This window comes from Rhamphochromis longiceps, linkage group LG19, assembly GCF_057381845.1.
Source record: "Rhamphochromis longiceps isolate RC_006_pf linkage group LG19, R_longiceps_female_GT1.1, whole genome shotgun sequence".
In the NCBI taxonomy this organism is placed as follows: domain Eukaryota; kingdom Metazoa; phylum Chordata; class Actinopteri; order Cichliformes; family Cichlidae; genus Rhamphochromis; species Rhamphochromis longiceps.
Window position 1 is genome coordinate 15,992,381 of NC_140575.1, and position 23,650 is coordinate 16,016,030.

The window sequence follows — 23,650 nt, forward strand, 5'->3', positions numbered from 1 at the left end:
GTCAGGATAACTAATCGCATACAAATGCATGCCCATCGTCAAAGATATAGTATTTATTGAGCCTGACAGAGGGCAAGGGCTGTATTTGTCTATGATGTTGTAATCCTTGCCTGGAAGTGAATAGCCCTGGTTGTTGAAGTTGTTATTTTTACTCTTTAAACTTTTTACCTATTAAGCAAAACCATATTTATGTCTGATCATTCCTAAATTAATTCATACGGGACTATCTTAACCCACCAGAAGAATGAGGACAGATGGACCAGACCTCACAGAGCCTCGATCCAACATCATCACACAAAGAGACAGAAGATACTTAAACAGCCAAGTGCTTTGGCTTAGTATCTAGTGTTTCTGAGACGGTATTTTGCATTTCTGATATTGATAACTTTGGAATACAAATGATGTTAAACATACTTAAATACATATAATTTTCAGTTTCACACTCACAATCTAATATTCAATTACAGAAGCATTTAAGAATAAGTCAGCTTACGTATCTATGAATCTTCTTTGGTGCAACACTGAATACATAGCAAATTAAATGAATAATAGATAATCAGGCAAATTATATACATTTTTTTAAATGTGAATATTTGTATGTATATATGTGTGCTGAAAGAGCTTAATTTGCAGCACTCGTGTAACCCTGTGTTCATATCATGAAGCGGAAAATGGATTTTTTAGGACTAGCCTAGAAATTAACAGGTCTGATCAATAAAGATTCAAATCTTTATACTAGCAATGGCATCAGTTTTTAGCTTTATTTGTATTGCCTACAACCTTTGCAGAGTACTGCAATGCATCTAATTATTTAATAATGAGTACACAGGACCCTATGTGCATGTCTCAGGTTAATTCTATTTAACTCTCATTTTTTAAACTGGATTGACTTTTGCTTGACATTTCCTCATTTCTAAATTTCATCATCTCAAGTCACTGCCAAGTACCATTTGAAGGGTGATGTAAGCATACAGTTAGGTCCACTGAATTTTTTTTTTTTGTGGCATGCACCACCAAAGTGGATTTTAAATTACACAATCAGATGTGATTGAAGTGCAGACTTTCAGCTTTAATTTAAGGGATTTTTCAAATATATTGCTGCTTCATGTGTGGGAATTACAGCCATCTTCAGAGGCTCAAAAGTAATTGGACAATGGACTGACTAGCAGCTTCATGGCCTGCTGTTCTTTCTGTAACTCATAGCAAACTGTCATTTATGCAGGTAAAAATATCACTTGACTGCTGTATGTCATTTTTACATTTTTCATTAATTTATGTGATGGAAATAATTGACGTTATTAGTAATAGTTTTGACCAGACCTAAGAGACATAACAGAAGAGCCCAACTACTTCACATGACAACAAGAGAAGATAGAAATGAGTCGACTCCATCTGAAGGTGTGAAGGACAAATGATGTGATGAGGCCGCTGTTGAATTTAGCCACTTATACTATTCTGGATAAACTGTGTATTGCTGTTTCAGACATATTTCGTCATACTCTATGCTTTGTATGTGTTAAAATTCCCCAAACATCTGTTGTCCAAAGGCATCGTCTCATTAGCCTGGATTTGTCTTTTTGTGTTTGGGTCATTTGGCCTGATTGGACTGTCTGGAATGCTTGCACAGGCCGAGCTGCTTGAAAGGGAGCAGCATGTCAGAGCTGTATGGATTACAGGAGGCACCTTGCCAACTTCACCAACAGGACCATCAGACTCGATTTCTGGGTTCATTTCCTCCTACTGTGCCTGAACTGTCACATCCAACAATAAAAGCTTCCACTCTGCATCTGAAAGGTATTCCGCTCTGTAATGATGACAGGGAGCTCATTCTTCTTCTGCAAATTTTGATAAAACACAACTTAGTGTTTGAATTTCAGTCTATATAGGGTTCTCACAACTAAAGGTAGCAACCGTGAGTGGACTGGACTAACCTTCAAACCTTTTGTAGAACAGACCACATGTGAAAATGACTTGTTTTCCAACTGCTGTGTCTGTAATAAAACACACTCAAAAAGCAAATATCACCAAAAAATACATAAATAAATAAAAAGAGAAAAGCAAAAAAGCAACACCCTCCAGAAGTCAGAGACAGGTCTGTCCAGAGACCCTCAACAGTACTGAAGACCTGAGGTCACACATCTTGATTAGATTGTGCCCAACATAGGAGAGGGAAGAGGAGCCCAAGTCCCCACAGCCATAGGGAAAGAGCCCCAGAGAACGAGAGGCCAGCCACCACACCAAAGCACCTTGCAACTCACTCTGGAGCCACCAAGTGCCCAAGTCCTCGTTGGTTGGTACATTTGTAGTGTAAACAATTCCCTGGAATAAGAAAGCAGCTAAGACGCTAGAATAGCTACAGTTTAACATTTAGAGTTTTAGCATTTGTTACTAACATATGGATGAAGGTAGCAACCGTGAATGAATATTGTCCCCAAAACTCTCAACTTTGCTACACTGATTAAAAATACAATTTTGTTTTCTCTTGATGGCATCACATAGCAGCCACCTGAGGAGTTTCTGTGCTCAGCATATCATTAATATGCCACATAAATATATTTTTTGCATTTTAGCCAAATGATAGGATGTTAGTCACTGAATTGCCACAGTGCAGGCAAGCCCTACCCCCCATTTCCAGTCACTGCTTGAAGCTGAGAAAGTCATCCATAACTTCTTACCCACAAACTAGGATTAAAATATATCACACCTCTTTAACTGTAAATGCTATTAATGTACCTTCTGCAAGCTAAGCTCCAAAACAGCTACACATTGCATTTTAGGTTTACATTATTCTTCCTCAGAATGAATCCTCTTTATCGCCTCCCTTAGTCAAACTCTGGCTTAATTGTCTTGCCTGACCACAGCTTTATGAGATCTATAAGAAGGCTTATTGAAATTTTCTGTATTTAAACAGCTGTGAACAACATTCAGCATATTGCCCTACTCCAGCTTGTGGTGTGTTACTTTTTGCATTCTAGTGTATTACAAGATTTAATGTCCTTTGGTCTTATACCTACAAATTGTCAAAAGCAGTAATTAATAGCAGTAACGTCAGTGTTACTGGCAGATCGATAGATACAAAAGGGCTGAACATAAAAACACATAAAAATATGTAATCACACTCTGCTAACAAGGCTGAAGAAAGGTAAGGAAGGGTCAATCTAAATATGGAAGGTTAGAAGAACAAAAGAAGTTGTGATGCAAGGTGCGAAGATTTGGAGGGAGTGTTGAATTTTCAGGGAGAAGAAGTATTCTTGATCACATAAATGCAGAGTATTTTTTGTACACATAACATGTCCCTCGCTTTCTGTCACCAACACACACGCTTTTGTTTATACAGGAGCATGTGTGCCAATCCATCACAGCAAGCAAAACAAGTGTTGTTTGACCCATAAAATCAAAAGGGACATTAATTAAAATCAAATTGAAAGGAGGTCTAAAACAGTGCCCTGTCAGAAAGCTTCTTACGGGTTGATATCCAGCCTTAAAAATACTGCCATCTTGTGGTCACAGTTGACTATTTTCTCTGGAAGCAGACTCAACTCTTAAGTCAGATTCCACCAGAATCTAAATGGGGCAAGGTATCAATGGATACAGCTCAGTCAGTCTATATGAGAAGCAAGTAAAATCTTAAAATCAACTCTAGGAAAAATATTTCAGGCGTTTTTTATTTGGTGAGAATCTAACATTCAAGGTATTAATTAGCTGTTATTTTTTCACTCGTCTTTAAAGATTATAACAAATCTGAGATCTCGTTGATCAGAACCAAATATTTAACATTTCCAATTCCCCCCAAATTTAAAGAAGTCCATTTTAGAACTACAAAAAATATTTACCCCTCCAATGAATTTATGAGAGAAAGATTAAAATTTGTGTTAGACAACTGTTATATTTGTAAAATAACTTCGGAAACAACAGAGCACATGTTCTATGGATGTGTGACAATCCAGAATTTATGGAAATCTCTCCATGTCCTAATATTGTCCCAGTATGGATATATTGATTTTTGGTCTTTTCAAAATATTCAAATTGGAGTAATCCTTAAGGACAAAAATAGTGAGTTTTTAATTAACAATCTCATTATTATAACAAAGTATTACATACATAAATGCCGATATGCTAAATCCCCCCCTTCATGGCCTGCTCTTAAAAACGACCTCTCCCTGTTCCGTAAATCTCTTAAGCTAATAAATAAGCCCCAAGCAATCAAATTGTATAGATTTTTAGAAGAGTTAGATTTTTCTTAGCCCCTTATTTAAGTTATGAGTCTTGTTTATGGAACCTCACTTTTAGAGATTTTATGATCCCCCTTGTCTTCTTTATTTCTGTTCCTTGTTTTTCATTCTTTTTTTTTATTCTTATTTATGTTTGTATTGGTTATTCATCTTTTTATATTATTATTATGTAGATGTGTGAATATGGATGTGTATGTATGCATATGTATATGCATATATATGTATATATATGTATGTTTACTTTCAGTTACTGTCGATTTCATTGTGGTGTATAGGAGATGTGATTCTGTTCTGATTGATTTAATATGTCGCTTGTCTCTTTGAGATTGTCATTGTTATTGTTCTAAATAAAGTTCATATTAAAAAACAAAAAAAATTAGCTGTTATTTTTGCCCCAACTCTCGATACAATGAATCACAATAGTCAAGAAATACCTTGCATGCAGACCAGGTAGCACTTATCTTTGAGATGCTCTTCAGTTAGAGAAAGCTCGACTGTACAACAATAGTTGCTTGTTTGTCGAGAAAGCGGCCACGTAAGCGGGTTTTGACAGTGAGCCGTGATAATTCTGCAGAAAACAATTTTCTTATAATAGAAAACTATCCTCAATATAATGGTCAGTGGTCACACAGATACTGCATTATCAGGTCTGCCTCTGGCAACAGTCACAATTGTTAGGTGAAAAACGAGTACATGGTGTTTTTCAGCTTTTATGTCACATTTAAACACACACAACACAGCCTGGCCGTCTGACAGGAAATGGGAATGAAGTGAACCACTTGGTAAGGGATCTAAGGTAATCTTAGACAGCAAGCGATAATGGAGAGGGGTAGACAGGAAAAACAGATGACTAACATCTTGAACTGAATTGAATTGACACTCACTGAGTAATAGTGTAAGGGGAATAGGAGAGGAAGATAACAGGAGAGCAGTCAACAGGAAAGGTGAGTTGGGAACATCTGCCTCTGTAGCCCTCACTCTTCTTGACATTTCCCGGACATTTTGGTAGCTTGCGTTGTAGTCTTTGCATTCAACTACAGCCCTGTCATACTGAGTAAAAGCAGATAGCAATATTGTGAGGTAACAGAGTGTTCAAATAATATGAGCAAATACAGAAATACAGGTGTAGAAGCGCTTTTTTTATTCATAAAAAGCGATGTGATTTCATGTAAGTCACATGTAAATCCTCCCTATAAAAAAACATAGCAATACTAGTCCAATCCAAGTCATGACTAAATCATAACAAGTTAGACTAATAAGAAGCAACGTAGAGATGTTGGAAAAGGTTACAGCTACAGTACATTTCTAAACCGTTTATCCAGCATAAGACAAACTGTCTTTAAATTCGGTGTACTACTCAGAAATTCCGAACTGCTGCTCTTGCTGCAAGGGGGCATCAAGGATCACACTGAGAGCAAATACTGTGCAAATATGAAACCACATAAAATCTTTATTCACGTGTCAGCTAGAAATGAATAATAGACACACACACACACACACACACACAAATCCCAACGGAGAAGCATAGAGCAGCTGTGTATTGTGGGGGCACTTTTACACCTCAGAGCCTGTAGGTATGACGATTCAGGAAAGGCTGGATGATGGAACCAGACAATGACTCAAAGCACAGAAGTAAGTCATTAGCAGAATGGTTGAAAAGTATAAAGGCCATCTCTCTTCAAGAGTCGTATTCTGAAGAGAGCTTTTGAAGATCTTGCTCAATGACAGATTTTGTGCATTGACTCAATCAACATCTTATAAATATTTAAAAGATCTCAACCATAAATGACTAACAAAAAGAAATCAATATCTCCGCTTTAGTAGAAAGTTTGTTGAGATGGCTCAGCCTATACAGTTTAAGAAATTCCTGCACACTTTACTGATTTATTCTTTAGATTTTTCTTTTTTATATATTTTAAATGGGTATCAGTCTGTTGATCAATATCCAAGTACCAATTATCAGTTCTGAATAACTTTTTTAAAAGCAATGCTAACATAAATTCATTTTTTGACCCGGACTGCACCCCTTAAACATTTATATCTAAGATGTTAAAAGGACATGACAGTAAAATAATTTTTAAAGTTACTTTTAAAATTTGATGCACAGTAGATATACTACGATTGGTTATTGTAATTAAGCAAACAATGAAACAGGCAGTACACAGTATAGTGATGAAAGTACTTTACTTTAAGTCAAAAGTAAAGTAAATGATTGACCTGAGTTAATTTGGTAAATGCAATTCATCGTTCCACTGTAGCCTGTTCATGCTGTTGCTTAATGAAGCACAATAAGGGAAAGGTAAACGAGCATGCTAAACAGAGTTCATATAACAGACAAACACGGCCCGTTAGTTTTGTAGCTACTTTTCTGAGTGTGGCTTCATTGAGATTGTTCTGATTGTGATGTAACACTCACCTAATAAATAGAGAATTTGTATGCTTTTCCTCAACATCAAAGGAAATATCTTGTGCTTTAATTTCATTCCTCCTTTCACCGTTCTCTTTGTTGCTTGATCCGTCCCTTGATCTCTTAATAGGAATTATCTATCACAATGAAGCGTGCACAGACTTTTACTCATACGCTTCAGTGCAAAGCAGCTCTCTCTGGTCACACAGCACAGTGTTAAAAGTTTGGCTCTGTAAGCCTCCTATTTTCCCTGAGTAGTGTCTGCAACATGTACACCATTACTGTTTTAGCAATGGTCTTAATTGCAGCTTCATTTACATCACATGTTAACAATGTTTGCAAATCTCAAACACACCTACACATAAAGGACTAACACCCAAACATGGGTATGCTCATTAGAGGCCAGCGAAACTAGCAGTGTGTATTGGATTTTGTTTACTCTAATAAAACATAAGACTTGTTCCCTGTCTGCCTCACCACCTCAAACTACTGTTCAATACACAAAGATATAATGATGCATTACTCTGTTAAAAATAAATTAAAATCACAATGATTCTGTTGTAATGTATTAAAACATCTCCATTACTAAATCAAGATTGATTGATACTAATTTATGCTTATGTTATATAAAGTTTCTCTACGTGGTTAAAATGACATCACCACTAGAATTCTTCTTCTTTCTTTTTTTAATTTTTCATTTCAAAGGTTTATTTTATTAGCCTAAGATGTGTCCATTCCCAATTTCCACATTACATTTAGTTTCTTATTAGACCAACAGTGCACGTGTACAACTATTCTTTCAAAGTACAAAGTAAAATGAATTATGTATTTACCAAAGGATAGAACCTCTATAACTTTTTGCTGTTATTTGGGCATGCGTGTTCATGTGCGTAAGTTTCTGGATGGATGTGTGTGTCAGTAATTCTAATCTAAAACCTGTTTATAAAGAAGCCTCCGGCAAGTAATGTGCTCTAGAGGAGGAAAACAAAAACAGATACACACAAACACACACATATGCAAGTGTCTATGTCTTAACTGTTGGGACAGAGAGGATTTTTTTTTTTTTTACGTATCAAATAAGACATGTTTTCATATTAGGAGGCTGTGTAATTAAACCGCACGATCGTTCTGAGCTTGCTTTTCATATTCTTTAATTTTAGGTGTAAACAAACCTGCATAAGAAATCACAAAACATACTCTGTTGTGCAATGCTGTGAATGTTTTGGGTTATAAACGGTAACGTCATGATGATGACATTATTTATGCCTCCATTTAAAAAAAAAAAAAAAAAAGTTAAAAGAGTGATTGCAGTAAATTACTGTATAGTATAGTATACTGTTATCGTGGCAGGTTAATTTTCAGCATGTCTCAGTATTTTAATTTGGAGACATAAAGGTTTGAGTAGCTTCTAAGTTATATTTTGAAAGGGCAAATCAGGCCTGAGGGAAATGAATAAAAAAATGAGGATACTTAGCAGTTAGAAGATAGTAAAGATGACCTGTTTGCTTCCCACTTGTCGGTTTACCACGTTAATGCAATTTATTCAGTGAACAAATTCATGGAACACAATTCAGGGTTCTGATTGCCTCATGCGGGTTAAAAATACATTAACACCAACTTTCTGCTTTGAGCTGTCAAGCTGTTGTGGCTGATATTCCCATTGCACAAGAATGAAGCTTTAGTTTTGTCAAGAAGAAAAGCTTAAACGTCTCACCCCTTTGAACAACATGAGTTGCACTTTACAGCATTTGTAGCTTTAAAGACATTTGTTGATTTTGCTACAAAAGACAGGAAAATATTTGTGATGAAACACAAAGGTGAATTTTCTTTGTTTATCTCCTTGGGAGCCCAAACTTTAAGAATTTTAAACAGTGTTTTCTGGACCCTAACAGTTGTTTTATGGAAATGTGATTATTTGAAAAAGCATAATTTTTCTCTGTCATCATTCTACTTTTTAAAAAAAAATCCTGAACAGATGTACAAAATCCTTCTCCTATCAAAACATACTCTTTTGAATCCCACCACTACAGCTAGCTTAATAACGCCAGTCTAACAACATGTACAGTGACACAGAAAAGATTTGCTAATCAAAGCAACTACTGCTTTGGCTAATGACCCTATTAGCATAAGTAATTATGTTAAATATATCGTGGTGATATGATATTTTGGTAGGACAGTAAGCAGCTCAACGCCGTCATTAGTCAGCAGTTAAAGTTGATGATTTACTTGACATAGTTGCCACATGTTTTCAGCTGTGTGTGATTCGTTTTCAGAAGAATTAACAATATTTATTGTTTGTGTGTTTATTTTTCCTAAATTAGTGTTGATTATTTTACAGATGTCTTGCAATTCTAAAGCAGCAGTATTGCCCTAATGTCTATTTACACACGATGCACATTACTCAAGTATCTTGAATGATGTGTAACTCAAGATTCTACACACGGGCAAAGTCTGGAGGCTATGTACAAAATGTGTAACAATGTGCTATGTATACACGCTAGTAAGCAGGTACCAAATGGTCACGAGCTGTCCATATGGTGCATAAAATTTAGGAACGTTGGCCGTCACTTATGTTAATGTGCATTTTTTGGTAGTGGTGTAGATAGACAGATGTAAACAGTTATATAAGACAATAATATTTTGTGTCTTTGTTCAAGTTAAAGAACAGTTACAACTTAAAGAAGTCTAGTTGTTTTTTTCCCCCAAGTTCTTTAGACAAAAGATACCAACATATATTATCTTTTACCTTGATACAGTGAACGTGTTTGGAAAAGTTAACCAAACTATACCTCTAGCAAATACACTTGTGCTTTTGGTTCAGGCCAGTGTTCCTTTTTGTACTTAAAGTGAGGTTAAGTTTAGTAGTTAGTACTTTTAAATTGTATTTAATGTGACAACTTGTGGTTCAAAATAAGAGCAAGTTGTGATTTGATTTGAGTATTTGAGGAAGTCACAATGGGGAGAGAGCTCAATGGAGAGCACAATGGGGATGCCTTGTGACAATAACATGTTGATGGCCACGTATCCAAGCTAAAGCTTTAGGTGTTAATTGTGTGTGACTTTGACTGAGTGGGAGAGAGTGCAAGGTATGAAGTGAAATATAAATGCAGATTTAACAGATTGGGAAGCAGAATGAAGGGAGAGAAGAAGAAGAAAGAGAAATGTCTAGAGTGTGACAAAGAAAAGTTTTGTTGACGGATGGAAAGACAGGATAGGAAGATGAATGAAGACAGCAATGATGTGTGCAGGTAAAGATAATGAGGGAGAAGAAAGCCGACAGAAACACAGATATCCACTCACATATGCACAGTCAGGTATCAGACTCAGCTTGGTTACACACACAGAATTATTGGTAGCTGCACAGGTACACTAATTGATATGACAGTGATAGTCTCTCTTTGTCTCACACACACACACACACACACACACACACACACACACACACACACACACACACACACACACACAGTTTTATTAAACAAAACTGTGATGTTTAATTGGTAACAAATGCCTGCTGTGAGTGACAGGTGATCTTTGCTAATGACAGAGCTGGTAACTGAGGTACCCAAGGGGAGCAATGGAAAACTACTTCATGACTGGTTAAGCTTCAGAGGTGAGCCATCAGTCAGACAGTCAGTATAGCTTTATTCACATACACTCAAAAAAATGAAACGTTGACTTTAATTAAAATTATTTTGTCAACAGGTTCCACGAAATTGCATTATGTTAGTTTAAAGCAAAAATCTTTAGTTCATCTAATTTAAAAAAACTACTTAAGATTAACAAGACATATTTAAGACTAACTAAATCAAGTTATGTTGTATGAACATAGATGATATATTTACAGGTTAGATAGTTTAGATTAGTTACTTCAACACATTTCTTATTTGTGGCAGTAAAATGTTAAATTTAAGTTATATTAATTCAAATATTATATTTTCAGCCACCTTGTGCTTTACTAATTAGTTTTACATAAATCTATTTTGTCAACAGGTTCCACACAAATGAATTAAGTACATCCAACTTATTTTTTAAAATTTCTTTTATTGCCAACACATTCAGTGAGCATTTGTGTAAACCCAGTCCAAAATAAAACACAACAGCTCATTAGGGTTAGTAATTAACAGTATGTAGACAGATGCAACATCAAGATTTTAAATTAAATGTCTGTATCTGCCAGAAATAGAAGAAAAAAAAACATTGAAGACCACATAACACATTGATAAGATGACACTCAATTTGGTAAAGTAAATCCGTTGGGCATCTTTCTTTGCCTTTAGACAATAATTCTGATGACAAAAGAGCCAAACGGGACAGGCAAAAAAAAAAAAAAAAAAAGATAAGATGACACTTGAGTTATGCACATGTGATGCTAGTAAGGTCTGGAGTGTTTTTTCTTTTAGTGTCTAAAATGAATAGCAAAGTAGCTATTTGCAATGATTGCTTAGGGTCAGTCCAGTAACACAACGCCAATGAAGTGCTTTCCTTTAACCACGCAAAGTGAAGTGTCCACCTCAACAGCCACAATTAAAAAAATTAATGTAATAATAATAACAATAATAATAATAAATAGTCCACTGATATTAGCAACCAAAGAAAATTATATCACCATCCCAAATAAAACTTTAATAAAACATGCCAACATTATGGTCTAACAATAAAACAGCTTGTCAGCGTTCAGTTTTTTTGCAACAGCACAGCAGTAACCATTTAACACTTGCCACTGTCAACGTTTATTTTATCAGTGCTTGGGCAAAAAGCTTGAGTTGTAAACATTTTAACATGGAAACAATTGTTCGTCTTTAAAAGTCTGCAAAATATACATTCATCCTGTATTCCTAACTTACCCTTATTCTTAATATGTATTGCAATTACCTTTACAATGCACACAATGTAGCACAATGGTGCAGTATCATCTCTCAATTAAATCCTTTAAATCACAATACTTTTGTTTGTGTCTTACTAGCCCCCCCACAAGAGTAAAATCTCTCAAATTGTAGTAGTTTACAAACTTTTCAAAATGTTCTAAATTTCTCTTAAATGTAATTTTCCCTTTATCTGTCATTTACAAATTACCATTTTATTCCCATTCAGCCTCCGAAAAACTTCTGTCCATCTGACAGAACATTCATCAACCAAATTAAGGGTTGGCTTATTCATTCAGTTTATTCTTGAGCATCTGTACCTTGGTCAAGAGTCTGCTGGCATACAGATAAAGGAAGAGCTTCTGAAGTACTTCAAAGAAAGCTTTCAGTCTCGAGGTTAACTGAGATTCAGTGCGTATGTCCCACCCATTAAGAGTGCACATGCAGAGGCCAGGTCTTCCAGGTCATGCAGGACACCCGAGATGGTTATACCCACATCGGCTGGAGGAGTGCTGGCATCAGCTTTTTCGATGGTAAAGATAGCAAGGGTAATTTGTTCCAGCTCCCTCTGAACAGCTGTAGCTTAGACACAAAAACATAGAAAAATGGCGTCCAGTTTAATGAAGTAAACACAATATTAGGAACATGCACCCCAGTGTGCCACTATTTCAGACTACAGATTCAACAATAAATATAAATAGTTTGGGTATACAAGAAGATTTCCCAAAACATTTAAACAGATTCCATGCAAATTACAACAACAACATTACAACATGCAACAACATAAGTTATTCAAAATTTGGTTTAATACAGATAAAAAACTAAACTAAAATTACCAACCAATTATTCTTTGAAGAGGATGCTTGGGTCTTCATTCAGGTAAAAAGGTAGTGCCCTGAGGACACACTCCCTCCCCTTTTCAATAGTTTCCTTCTGTAGAGAGTGGCAGAGATACAGGAAGAGAGAACAGAAATACTTTAGGATGACACAAACTCACATTATACGCAAAATGAATGACATATCCACTGCACAGATAGACATGTACACAAGACCAACTAATCATCACATGGACATGAATAGTTAACCTGTTGGGCAGGGTTTCCACCACATTATATATGTCCATAATGGAGGTAAAGACAAACTAATACATCATCTTTTTTGCATTCAAAACATAACATAAAAACATTCACTTCTGGTTTAACCTAAATTGAGGGATCAAATTTTACATATGTTTAGGTAATTTAAGTTTTCCAACGTTTTGAGTACCAAACTTTGTCTTGCTTAATATAAATGTAAGTGCACTGTGCAGCTACCATACACTAGCTGTTTAAATTTGAAAATGATCTTATTAGCCATAATATTTTGCTACCAACAGAATAACACACCTGTGTGGCAGGGGCCAAAGTTTGTCTAATTTTCTTCCCTTCAACACCTCCTTTTTTCTTGAAGACTTTTATGAGCTGGTCACTGGTGTATTGGTCAAGTTGTGTAAAAAGCCTTGGAACAAGTGGAGCAGTAGTAGCCCTCACATATTCTGCTTCCACCTGAAAACATATCAACAAACACAACATACTGTACTGTAAATATACATACTATATGTACACATATACATAGTTTATAACTAAAACTAATGTAGAAAGACCTCATTAAAGCTATAATTTTAACACAAACATTTACACAAAATGCTAATGGAGCCATTACAGCTTTTATTGTTATTTATCAAGTTCCAAAAAATATTGATCACAGCTGATCTGAAAAGAATTTCATACCTCAGGCCCTTGAACTGCAACCTTTACAGTGGTTCAGATCTGGAGATGAAATAACAGGGGCATGGGATGGGTCACTAAAGAAAACTTAACTTATAAAACAGTGTTGTTTTTAAAAGTTTACATACCACATACAAGCTCAGCAGTACCACATACACCACATCAGTATAGGAGGGAGCAGGTAAAGGCAGGATCTGAGATTTATAAAGTAAAACAAGAAATTCATTACTTAATTTCAAGAAGCAAATTATTGTTTGAATTACAACTAAATAAAATACTACTCAGAAGAAAAGCAAGAGATTGACACTGCCATGTGCTAACTTTCTATAGAAGCAATTATCACCAGGTCTGTCCACTCATATGTCATGAATAATTTTATTTAAAAACTTAAGTGTGTGATTTAACAAACTGTAATTTATAACTACATTGATATGTATAACTCCGCTAGGAAACATGCTGTATTTACAGACCATTTTTACATAATACAGATTACTGATAGAGTAGAACAATGGTGTCACAGTGGCTTTCGCCCTTGACTTTTTGGATTTTAAATGTCACTTTATGCTATCCTTGCTATCCTATTCGATATTTACGACTCTTGGATTACAATAAAGGAATCCCAAGAAAGCAAATGAAAAAATAACCCCTTGAAAAAATAACCCCATGAACCCCTGTAGCTAATCCCTTAATAAAACAAAAAAACATGTCCAGGACCCAGTAAAACTAATGTAAAACAAGCACACGCAAACGACATAACATGTCTTGTAAGACAAACGCAAAATATAACCATGCTGGACATATAGATACTACACAACATAGTCAAAGAAAAAAATGGTCTTACCTCTCAAAGAAACAGCAGCTTGGCGCCAAAACAACGTTTTTAAGTTAAATTTGAAGTCTTGCGCATGAGCAGGCCCAAGCCGTGAAACCTTCTTGTTCTTCGCGGTTCATTACAACTGTTTTTGCATTACTGCCACCTTGTGGATATACAAGGTATATCGATCCTAATTGACTTGACTTAAATGTTATGCCATCAAGTAACACATTAGTATTATGTACGTTGAATAATAGACACAATTACATAGACTTGATTAGAAAAACATATGTTAACTTAACAAAAACATATATTTTAAGTAAAATGAAAATAAATATTTAATATACACTGAACAATCCACCTCATTCATTTTTTTGAGTGTAGTAAGGGCTTGTTGTGGTCCATTCTTGAGTGATTTCTCACCAAGTCTGACCTAACCTTTGGGTATGAGTCAAAGATAATAGAATAATAGAAGCTGTTATGGTTATATTATGGGAAGCATTTTTTCTAGGATTTATGGGACTGACCCATGGAGCTTAAAAAAAGTTGCTGGATTGCTGATTAAAATCTTTTTTTCTTATCCATTTTCTTCTTTTTGACCAAAAGCAGCAGATAAACAACACAGGTGGGCAATGTTGTAGTTTGTTATCGCAAATACTCAGTTTGCAATAATTAGAATGAGTAGATGGTTAAGGAATTAAGCTGAGGACTGGCACCAGATTGGCTGCATCTGAGTGTGTCAAAGTGAGCTGATGGCAGATGGGAGGCCAGTGTGGTGGCATGGCGTATTGAGGTAGTTGTAAGAAAGGCAGGCTAGAGAATTACATTTGATATTAACAGTGGATTAAATTGGAACATAATCAAACTGAACAGAGAGAGAAGATCACCTTCATCAAGTTCCTGCACTGACTCTAACTAAAGAAATGTCCTCAAGCACCAATACTGTCTTAGTGATTAGGGAAGCTCAACAGGACCTCTTCTACTTGAAAAACATTTTTTTTTAAAAAAGAAAAGTGTATCTGCCTCAGAAATTTCTTGTGAATTTCTTCTTCTGTGCTCTCAATGGTGTGTTGACAGTACATGTCAGCGACATTCACATGGGCATATAACAAACTCTGTATGGGCGTACTAAAAACCACTGAGAAAATCACTGCAGCACAGCTGCAACACATCGACAACCCAGACTGCAGTCAAAGTTGTCACCACCACATTGGAGATCAATCATATTTAGTCCCTCATATAGACAATAAAAATAGAAAAATTCAGTCTGTCCAGTGGTCATAATTTTATTTTTTTATATATATTTATTTTAAAACTTATATGCCTCGTGCTTTTTTAAAAAAAATGATTAATGTTTGATTTTAACAATTACGTTGCAAGAAAAAAAAATGGAAACTGTCCAGAAGCCCTAGCACTACTTTAAAATGTGACTGTAACCATGCCAGTGTCCTTCCCCACTGTGACATCAGGATGGCCTGTACTTATCTGATAAAACAGGAGGTAACTCTAACAAAATGAGTGGTTCCTCTCATCTCCCACAGTCACCTTCAGGCAGGAGACAGTGGCACTGCATGTGTGCGCATGTGTGTGTTCAGGACAGGACACTAATAAGCACTACTTTGTCTCTGGATGTCCTTGTCCTAGTTAAACAGACACACACAGGAGTTACATGGAAGGAGAGGAGGAGGAGATAGAGAGAGCCTGGAAACATCATTATGACCTGCCACTGTACTATGGGAACAAGATGTCTCTCTAGCAGTGTGACACACACACATTCATAGATTATTACTGTGGTGCCTACAATCAGTGTAGCACATGGTCAAGTCAGGTAATGTCTACAACCTTCATCTTCTCAGCAGAGCTCCCCACAGGACCCGCATTTTCAGAGATACTTCAACCCAGTTGGCCATGACAATTTGGAGCCCCACAGGAACGGTCAGCACTATTTTACCTACTTCTAAAACACTGACTACTGGAACTGACTTAATGGCATCACTTAATTTCTAAAATTCACGATAAAAGGCAAAACTTGCAGTCTTAATATTTCCTATCTAATGAAAATATTTACTGGAATTCTTAATACAGAACTGTGTAATTTCACTGAACAAATTTGTGGCATTTAGTTTTTTAGACCAAGCTCGAGTTTTAACCAGATCTGACCAATCACACCACTGCATTTAGAAACAAGTGCACTTTAGGTTAAAATGCACATTGAAGGTAAATATACAATGACATGAAAATAGTAAAATGTGTACAATAGCACAATGGTGCAATCTTTGCTGGACCCAGCAAATAAATCCCATGGATATGGTCCTAAAAATTTATAGACCTAAGCATGTTGACTGTCACAGACTGAACAATTGTGGTTTGGAAAGATTGTGAAGAGAACACCTATTCTTTGTAAAAAAAAAAAAAAAAAAAAAGCCCGCAGAGCTTACATTTGCAAAGTTGCATATGAACAAACCACAAAACTTCTAGAACAATGTCCTTTGGGCTGATGAGACCATCAGCCGCAGTGGTGCGGGGGTGTTAATTTGTAGCCACATCACCTGGGCAACTTGCGGTTATTGCTTTGATTAGGAGCTACCCTGTGCACTCTAGACCTCAATGTGATTGAAATCTTATGGCAGGCCTAAAGAGAGCTGCCTATAAATGAATGCCCACACATCCTAATGAACTTGTGCAACACTGTAAAGAAAAGTGGGGCAAAATTTCTTCACTATGATGTAAAGCTGATAAAGTCATACAGAAAAAAATTATTTTAAGTCATTCTTGCTACAGGCAGATTTTCTTACTTTTTATAATTTCACTGCATAGAGTCCTATTAAAACTTTGCCATATGAATGCAGATGTGTTCAGGTAGACACATTTGTGAAACATGAGAAAACTGGGGAAAATTGAACACTACATTTGAATTATACTTCAGTGGAATAACATTGAACATTGCAAAATACTCATTTGAAATGTTTGCAACTTTGCTTTACAAAGACCTGTTGCTGAAACAGGCCAACAGTCTCACTGAACCTGATGTGATCTGTAACAAGAATTACAGATCAACTGCAAGGAGGAGGAGGAGCAGTGGGTAGCCATGACATTGCCTTCATTAAGGGCAAAATGACAGGAACAATATTCAGTTTATGTTTGTCAGTGTTACCCACTGATCCACATGACACATTAATAGGCCTTGCAAAAAACAGAACCCCAAGCTGCTCTTCTGCTGCAACTACTCGTCACAAACTGCTGTTAAGGGGTAAGAGCGGTTGTTAGGAGCAACTCCGTTTGTGAAAGTGGATGCAAGTCAACAGGTATACCCCCAGCCAAGGCTGTTAGAAGCTCAGTCATAAATATAGCATAAATAACTAACATAAATATAGCCTGTAGCAAGAACACAGTCTTATTCAATGTAACTTTAAATATGCCAAACGGAACAAAACAGAAGCACACGGCTGACAAGTCACTTATTATTATTATACATAGTACATTTTAATGACCTACCATTATATCAATTTTTTTAAAAATCACAATGATGGTGATTATAATGATACATAATGAGTCTCAGAACATCTAATGAGACAAAGTGTGTTTAATGAAGGACACTGTCTTTTTCTCTTTATTCTCAAAGACATAGGGTTAGGCATTAGTGGCAGTGTGTTTTATTGCTACCCTCCGGCATGCAGTGGGGCTTTTATGGAAGGTGTCACACTTGAAGCGGACAGTTGAATGACGTGACACATGCAGACAGATGCATACACGCACACACACTCATTCAGCTCACACATATGTCCACCTACACAAACCATCACGCCCAACCAGCTTAGCAGAGTTAGACTCTCTCTTAGTTCAGCCCAGGGTTCCTTTTTTTTTTGCGTGCCCTGATGAATATATCATCGGTCCATTTTGTGGCGAATAACATTTCAGTTCCCACACGCTATGCGGCTCCGCCTTATCACTTTCAGTTAGATGAACATGGGGTTACAGCAGGACTGGTGGAGAATTTAAATACAATGCATGAGATGGAAAACAGAGCGGGAGACAGGGAGCGAACTCTAGAGTGATGGAGAGTGGGTGGTTAAAAGAAAAATACAAGAGAAGAGAGGTGAGACAGATGGGGAGAAAAGGGGAATGAAAGTGCTATCTGTATCTGCCTGATCAGTTTCACTTAAGCTAAACAGGAGCTCGGTTGAATAGGGAATAGCTTGTGTAACAGAGCAAAGAAAGAACGAAGGAAAGACCACTATCTGATACAACCCATGGATGCCTTAGGATGAGCTTGACATGACATGACAGTCATCACTCACCTCTCACTCCGACGTGACCCACCATTATGGACCAGAGGAGGATGGCCACTCACTCAGTGTCAGTCAGGCAAGAGTCTGCAAAGCAGAAAGGAGTAGATGAGCCTTTGTTTTATGATTTTGCAAGTTTCATTAGCGCTGTAAAAATAATCACAGGTTCTAAACTAATGAATATGTGTTAACTCAGTGAGTTATTTTCTGTACATTTATTCTAAGGTGAGCATCTAAAGTGCCAGCTGCCAATACAGCTCAACAATAACCAATTGTTTGTGATGTGAAAATTGGGGGTCTTGTTTGGTATATGCTATAGTGCATCATCTTTGCCACCCATGGGTGAAAAGGAAGAAACTCACAGCTGATACTGATCAGTTGTGGCCCTATTTGGAGTATCAATAGGATCAATCAATAGGAACACTAAAGGTGTCTCATTGTATCAGGTACAAAGAGTAGCACAGCCTTGAAGTCTGGAAAGTTGCAAGGTTAAGCCTCAGGGGAAGTAATGTGTTTTTGAAGCACATGGAACAGATGCCAAGAACAGGCAGAAAATAGACAAACAACTGAAAGAGGATCAGCAATGTTATTCAATGAACCTGTCAAAGGTTTAAACATTTGGCTGATTGGTGTATTCCTCTTTATGAAGTTTTATGCACCATCTGACCGCTTTTAGAAATTTGACTGCATGTTGTGGTGAAATGTAAACTTTCTTTTCACATAGTTGATTGCTTTTGAAGAGGAGGAGTAAATTGTTAGGCACTGATTGTCATTATTAAGGACACCCTCTGCTCCTGTGCTCCTCTCCTGCCACCTGTGTATGCAGCCTCTGCTGTTTGATAAAGATAACTACCCAAGCACTAGCATGAGACAGCTGTGAACCACAGGAGAGGGACAAAAACTTTCCTCTTAAGTGCCGATCATCCACAACATTCATCTGCACAAAGCACAGGGCCTAGCTGACATCTCTGCTGCACTGTACATTCATGCACTTCACTATACCCTAGTACAAAAAGACTCACTTTAAAAAACCATGAGGCGCACGCACACACACCCCTACCTACCTGCACATCAGCATGCATTCACACAGTCACCATGCCCCAACACAGGTTTAATGGCTTTTCAGTGAACTAGATACAGCTTGACATGTTAACAGTAGGCACATACACACAGACACGCCATCTCACGGTCACCGCGGCTATTCTGCGGATTAAATGTACAGTCTTGACATACAGAAACACAGATTCACTGAGATATGAAAAAAATGCAGATTTGCTTCTGAATTATGTGAACTGACAGGCCACCCGGTATGTGTTTATATGGCATTCGATGTTCACATATACACATGACCCGTAAGACATGTGCATATGAGTGCATGTATCATTTTAAGAAACCGTCACCAACACAGCAGACTAACAGGTAAGATTTCTGAAATGCACTCAGACAAATTATCATATGGCAACAATTAATGCAATCAACACACTCTGGAGGCGCATGTGTGTTTTTGTGTGTGTGTGTGGCCATTGAGGGATCACTCGAAATCTACCTTTCTTGCTGACAAGGCTTTGTGTGTCTGCGTGAAAAGTAGGCCAGAGAATGACAACCTCCATTTTTCATTGTCGTTACTTTGGAGACGGAGCAGGAACAGATGCCACACTGGGACACAGAAACACACACACACACACGCAGAGGCACACTCCAACGTCCCGTGAAAACACAGATTAAAAGTGCCAACGTGGAGACCTGAGTTGACCTATTTCAGCTTCAATTAAAATCACTTTGTGTATTTGTATGACCTTTTGAAATTGCAACACCATGCAACTCTGCAAAACACAAAATCAGACCATGTTTTATTGACTTTTTTGTCATCTTGTCCTATATAACATCCTAGAAATGATTACCATGTAAATTATTGAGTACTGTTATAATTGCAGTTCATGAGACGAGATTTTTTAAAGGTTAATACCTACATATATAAATAAATGTTTTTTTTTTCAACTTTTAAATCCATAATGCAACCAAAACGCAGGAAATGCCCAAAATTCAAAAGACTTGTCTGACTCAGGCACAATAAGCATAATAAATGCAAAGAATCATCTAATCTTTGCTCTTAAATAGCAATATACCTCTAAAACCATCCCCATATATTTTTGTTTGCTTCTTTTGGCTTGTCTTTGTTTTTCCCCCACTCTCGTTAAGATAAATCTGTTCAATTAATGTTTGAGATTACAGTGTAATTGTAAGGACCAGAAAAGGAATAATCTCCAGATGGCTGATTTAGAAAATAGCACAATAAAAATCATCCATTCAAACAAACAAAAACTGCTATTTGATTGAGAAATCTACCATTAATAACCTAAATAAAAAGAGAAATGAACTGGATTCAGAGTCAAGAAACTTAAAAAAAAAAAAAAAAAAAGAAATCCTGGAAAATTACCCACTATATGTCAGCCACATGCCCGATCATTGACATTACAATTCCCTACAGACGTTAACATTGCAGCTTCTCCTTTCACCGTTTTAACTTTCAGCTATGCACTGGGACTGCTGTTAGATAGTCTTGCTAGGTTTTTGTACAAATAACACCCTATTTACATCATTTTGATCACTTTCAGTAAATATAGAGTACATATCTTGGTAACAATTAGTCTCACTGAACCTCATGTGAATGTAAATGTACTGCATTAAAATGCTGTTATGCTTTAGTTCTAGGTCATTGTGAGTGCGAGGTATCCTCTTCCATAGATGTGCAATTCATGGTAAGCTAGTCCCATTGCAGGGAACTCCAGGGTAGGCAAAACAAACTAGAAGAAGTAATTTCCCACAAAGAAAACACAACAAAACTTTGAGTATAACTTACTAGACATGATTATAAATTATCTGTCAACTCTGCTTTCCAAAACTGGCTGATATTAATGGATTTTTCTGCTATTTTCTTTAGTTTCTGTTTTTCAGCACATTATGTATAATATTCTCCTTAGGCATATCCAACACTGTAAGTCTAAACTGAAGTCTAAGATATAAAAAAAATCAGCGGGTATTTTACACATTTGAAACCAATGTGAGATTTATGTTTTTGTTAAATTTACAGTGAACCTCCAGCAAACCTCAAATGCAGTCTCAATTCAATGACTAAGATGTGAGGAAATTCTTTGCCTCTCCGATGTGTTTTCAGTCAGTGCAACAAAACCTCTTAACCCTAAACTCATGTTCAAATATCAGACCAGTGTTATTGCAAAACAGTCCCCAGTCTATCTAACTGGAAGCTATTTTGACACAACACTTCTCCAGCACTGCCACCCAGAGCTGTTGTGTCAGACAGTGACTAAACAGCATGAAGAGAAAATCACCTTCAAGCGGCAAATTCTGTTCTTTTTGTTTTGTTCACACCCGCCAAGTTTACTTTACTTAAAGTTTTTTGAACTATTTTGCACTTTCAGCCAAAAATACTGCTTAACAATGTGATTTGTTAAGAATAAGCAAATAGCTGTTAGTGGTGTTATTGTAGGTTTGTGTATACTTCTTTGGTGGTAATACACCCGAAGCATTGCTGTAATTATTCAGATGTGATCAGATCTGTGTTTTGTTCTCAGGAGACCAAGGTATTCTCATGTATTTTTAGCACAGTTGTCATATGGGCATAGCATAAGAATGGTAATTAACATTTATTACACAAATACACACAAATTAAGAGACTTTAAAGAGAAATACAGTATACGTGATATGCAGCTGTCACTTATGATCCTGTGAGCCAGGAACTGCATATATTTTTACTTTTTGTGCAATAAGTACCACAATGCTAAAATTATTACTGATTTGACTAGTTGTGCAAACACACACAGACACACACACACGTTGAGTAAAATTTTACCCTCCATGTCCCAGCGAATCATTCTTTTTTTTCCTGATTTCAGTTTTGTATTTTAACCTCATCCAACCTTGAGGTCTCCATGCCGTGCTGTCTCAGTTATTGTAATGCAGCCTGGCATAACCTTTTTAAAATAAAGTTTTTAAGGGTGAAGGTACATGGAAGAAAAAATAGTTCTGAGGATTTCAACAGAGGGAGGCTCACCAGACAACAGACAGATGTACAAAAGCAAAACTCAAATGAGTTCATTTCAGCTGCAAGATCAAAGTTTCCATCCAATAAATTATATTCCAAAGTCTTATTTGTGCGATTAAGCCTTTTGACAAACTCTTATTCTTGCTTTCATGACTAGACAGACAGACAGAAAGAGAGGCAGACAGGCTTATATAGGTGGTCTTATCTGTCTATGTCACACTTTTAAAAAATTTGACAGTGATTTGTGACAGTGACAGAGTTTTCACAGAAGTTGTTTCTCTGACTTTAGTGAACCATTGCACTGTACTTAAATGAAAAATTTGCCTTAAATTTCAAAGTGCAAGATGTCACATTTTCACTTTATCTAATATAAACTGTAGATGAAAGAGTAAATTACAGCTTTGTGAATATTGAATTTGATCATCTGAACGGTCTCAAAATGTATTAAATATTTTCCAACATAATTAAATAACTCTCATACAATGCCATTAGGCTACATTTCCACAGTATGAGCAGCTCTGAGACAAGAAGACTTTTAGGGACTTTGTGAAGGTAATTGCTCAGTGAGGCGATCTTGTAAGAACTGCACGCCATTAATGCGTTTCTCATTTTTCATTCACAGAACAGAAACAATAACATCATGTAATAGCCAGTTAGGGGTTTCTATAGCGACAGCCACACTCACTGTGACAAGATGGAGGATGTCATAATCAGAACTGGGAGTTTGTTTGTGTCGTGGATTTCATGATGACAGTGGCGTTAAAAAGGCAGGGTATCACCCGAAAAAGGCGGCCTGTCTGGCAGCTTCAATCAGCAGGAGAAGCAGGAGAGGGCAATTTACTATGTTGCACTATCCACCAACTGCAACACTATGTTGGCCCTAATATGATACATGTGATGGAGATTGAACACTGGAGCTGTGTCAGAGCGCTGTTTCACATTTAGAGTGGCTGTGTGATGATTCCACTGGTAGCGAGGGGAGAAGGGATTTCCTTTGTCTCTTACAGAACACAACAAGCATTTTTAATTTATCACTAACCTACTCGTGACTTTCTCTTCAGCTGATTTTATGGTTAATGCTCTGCCTGGCCATTCTTGGTATCAGACTGCACTTTCAGAGCTGTGTGTGGCACTTCCATACCTAAAATCTCCAGTTATTTGTTCACTGACCCACTCCCAGTCGGGTCAGCAGTGATTACTCTGAGCAGGTTCTCTTA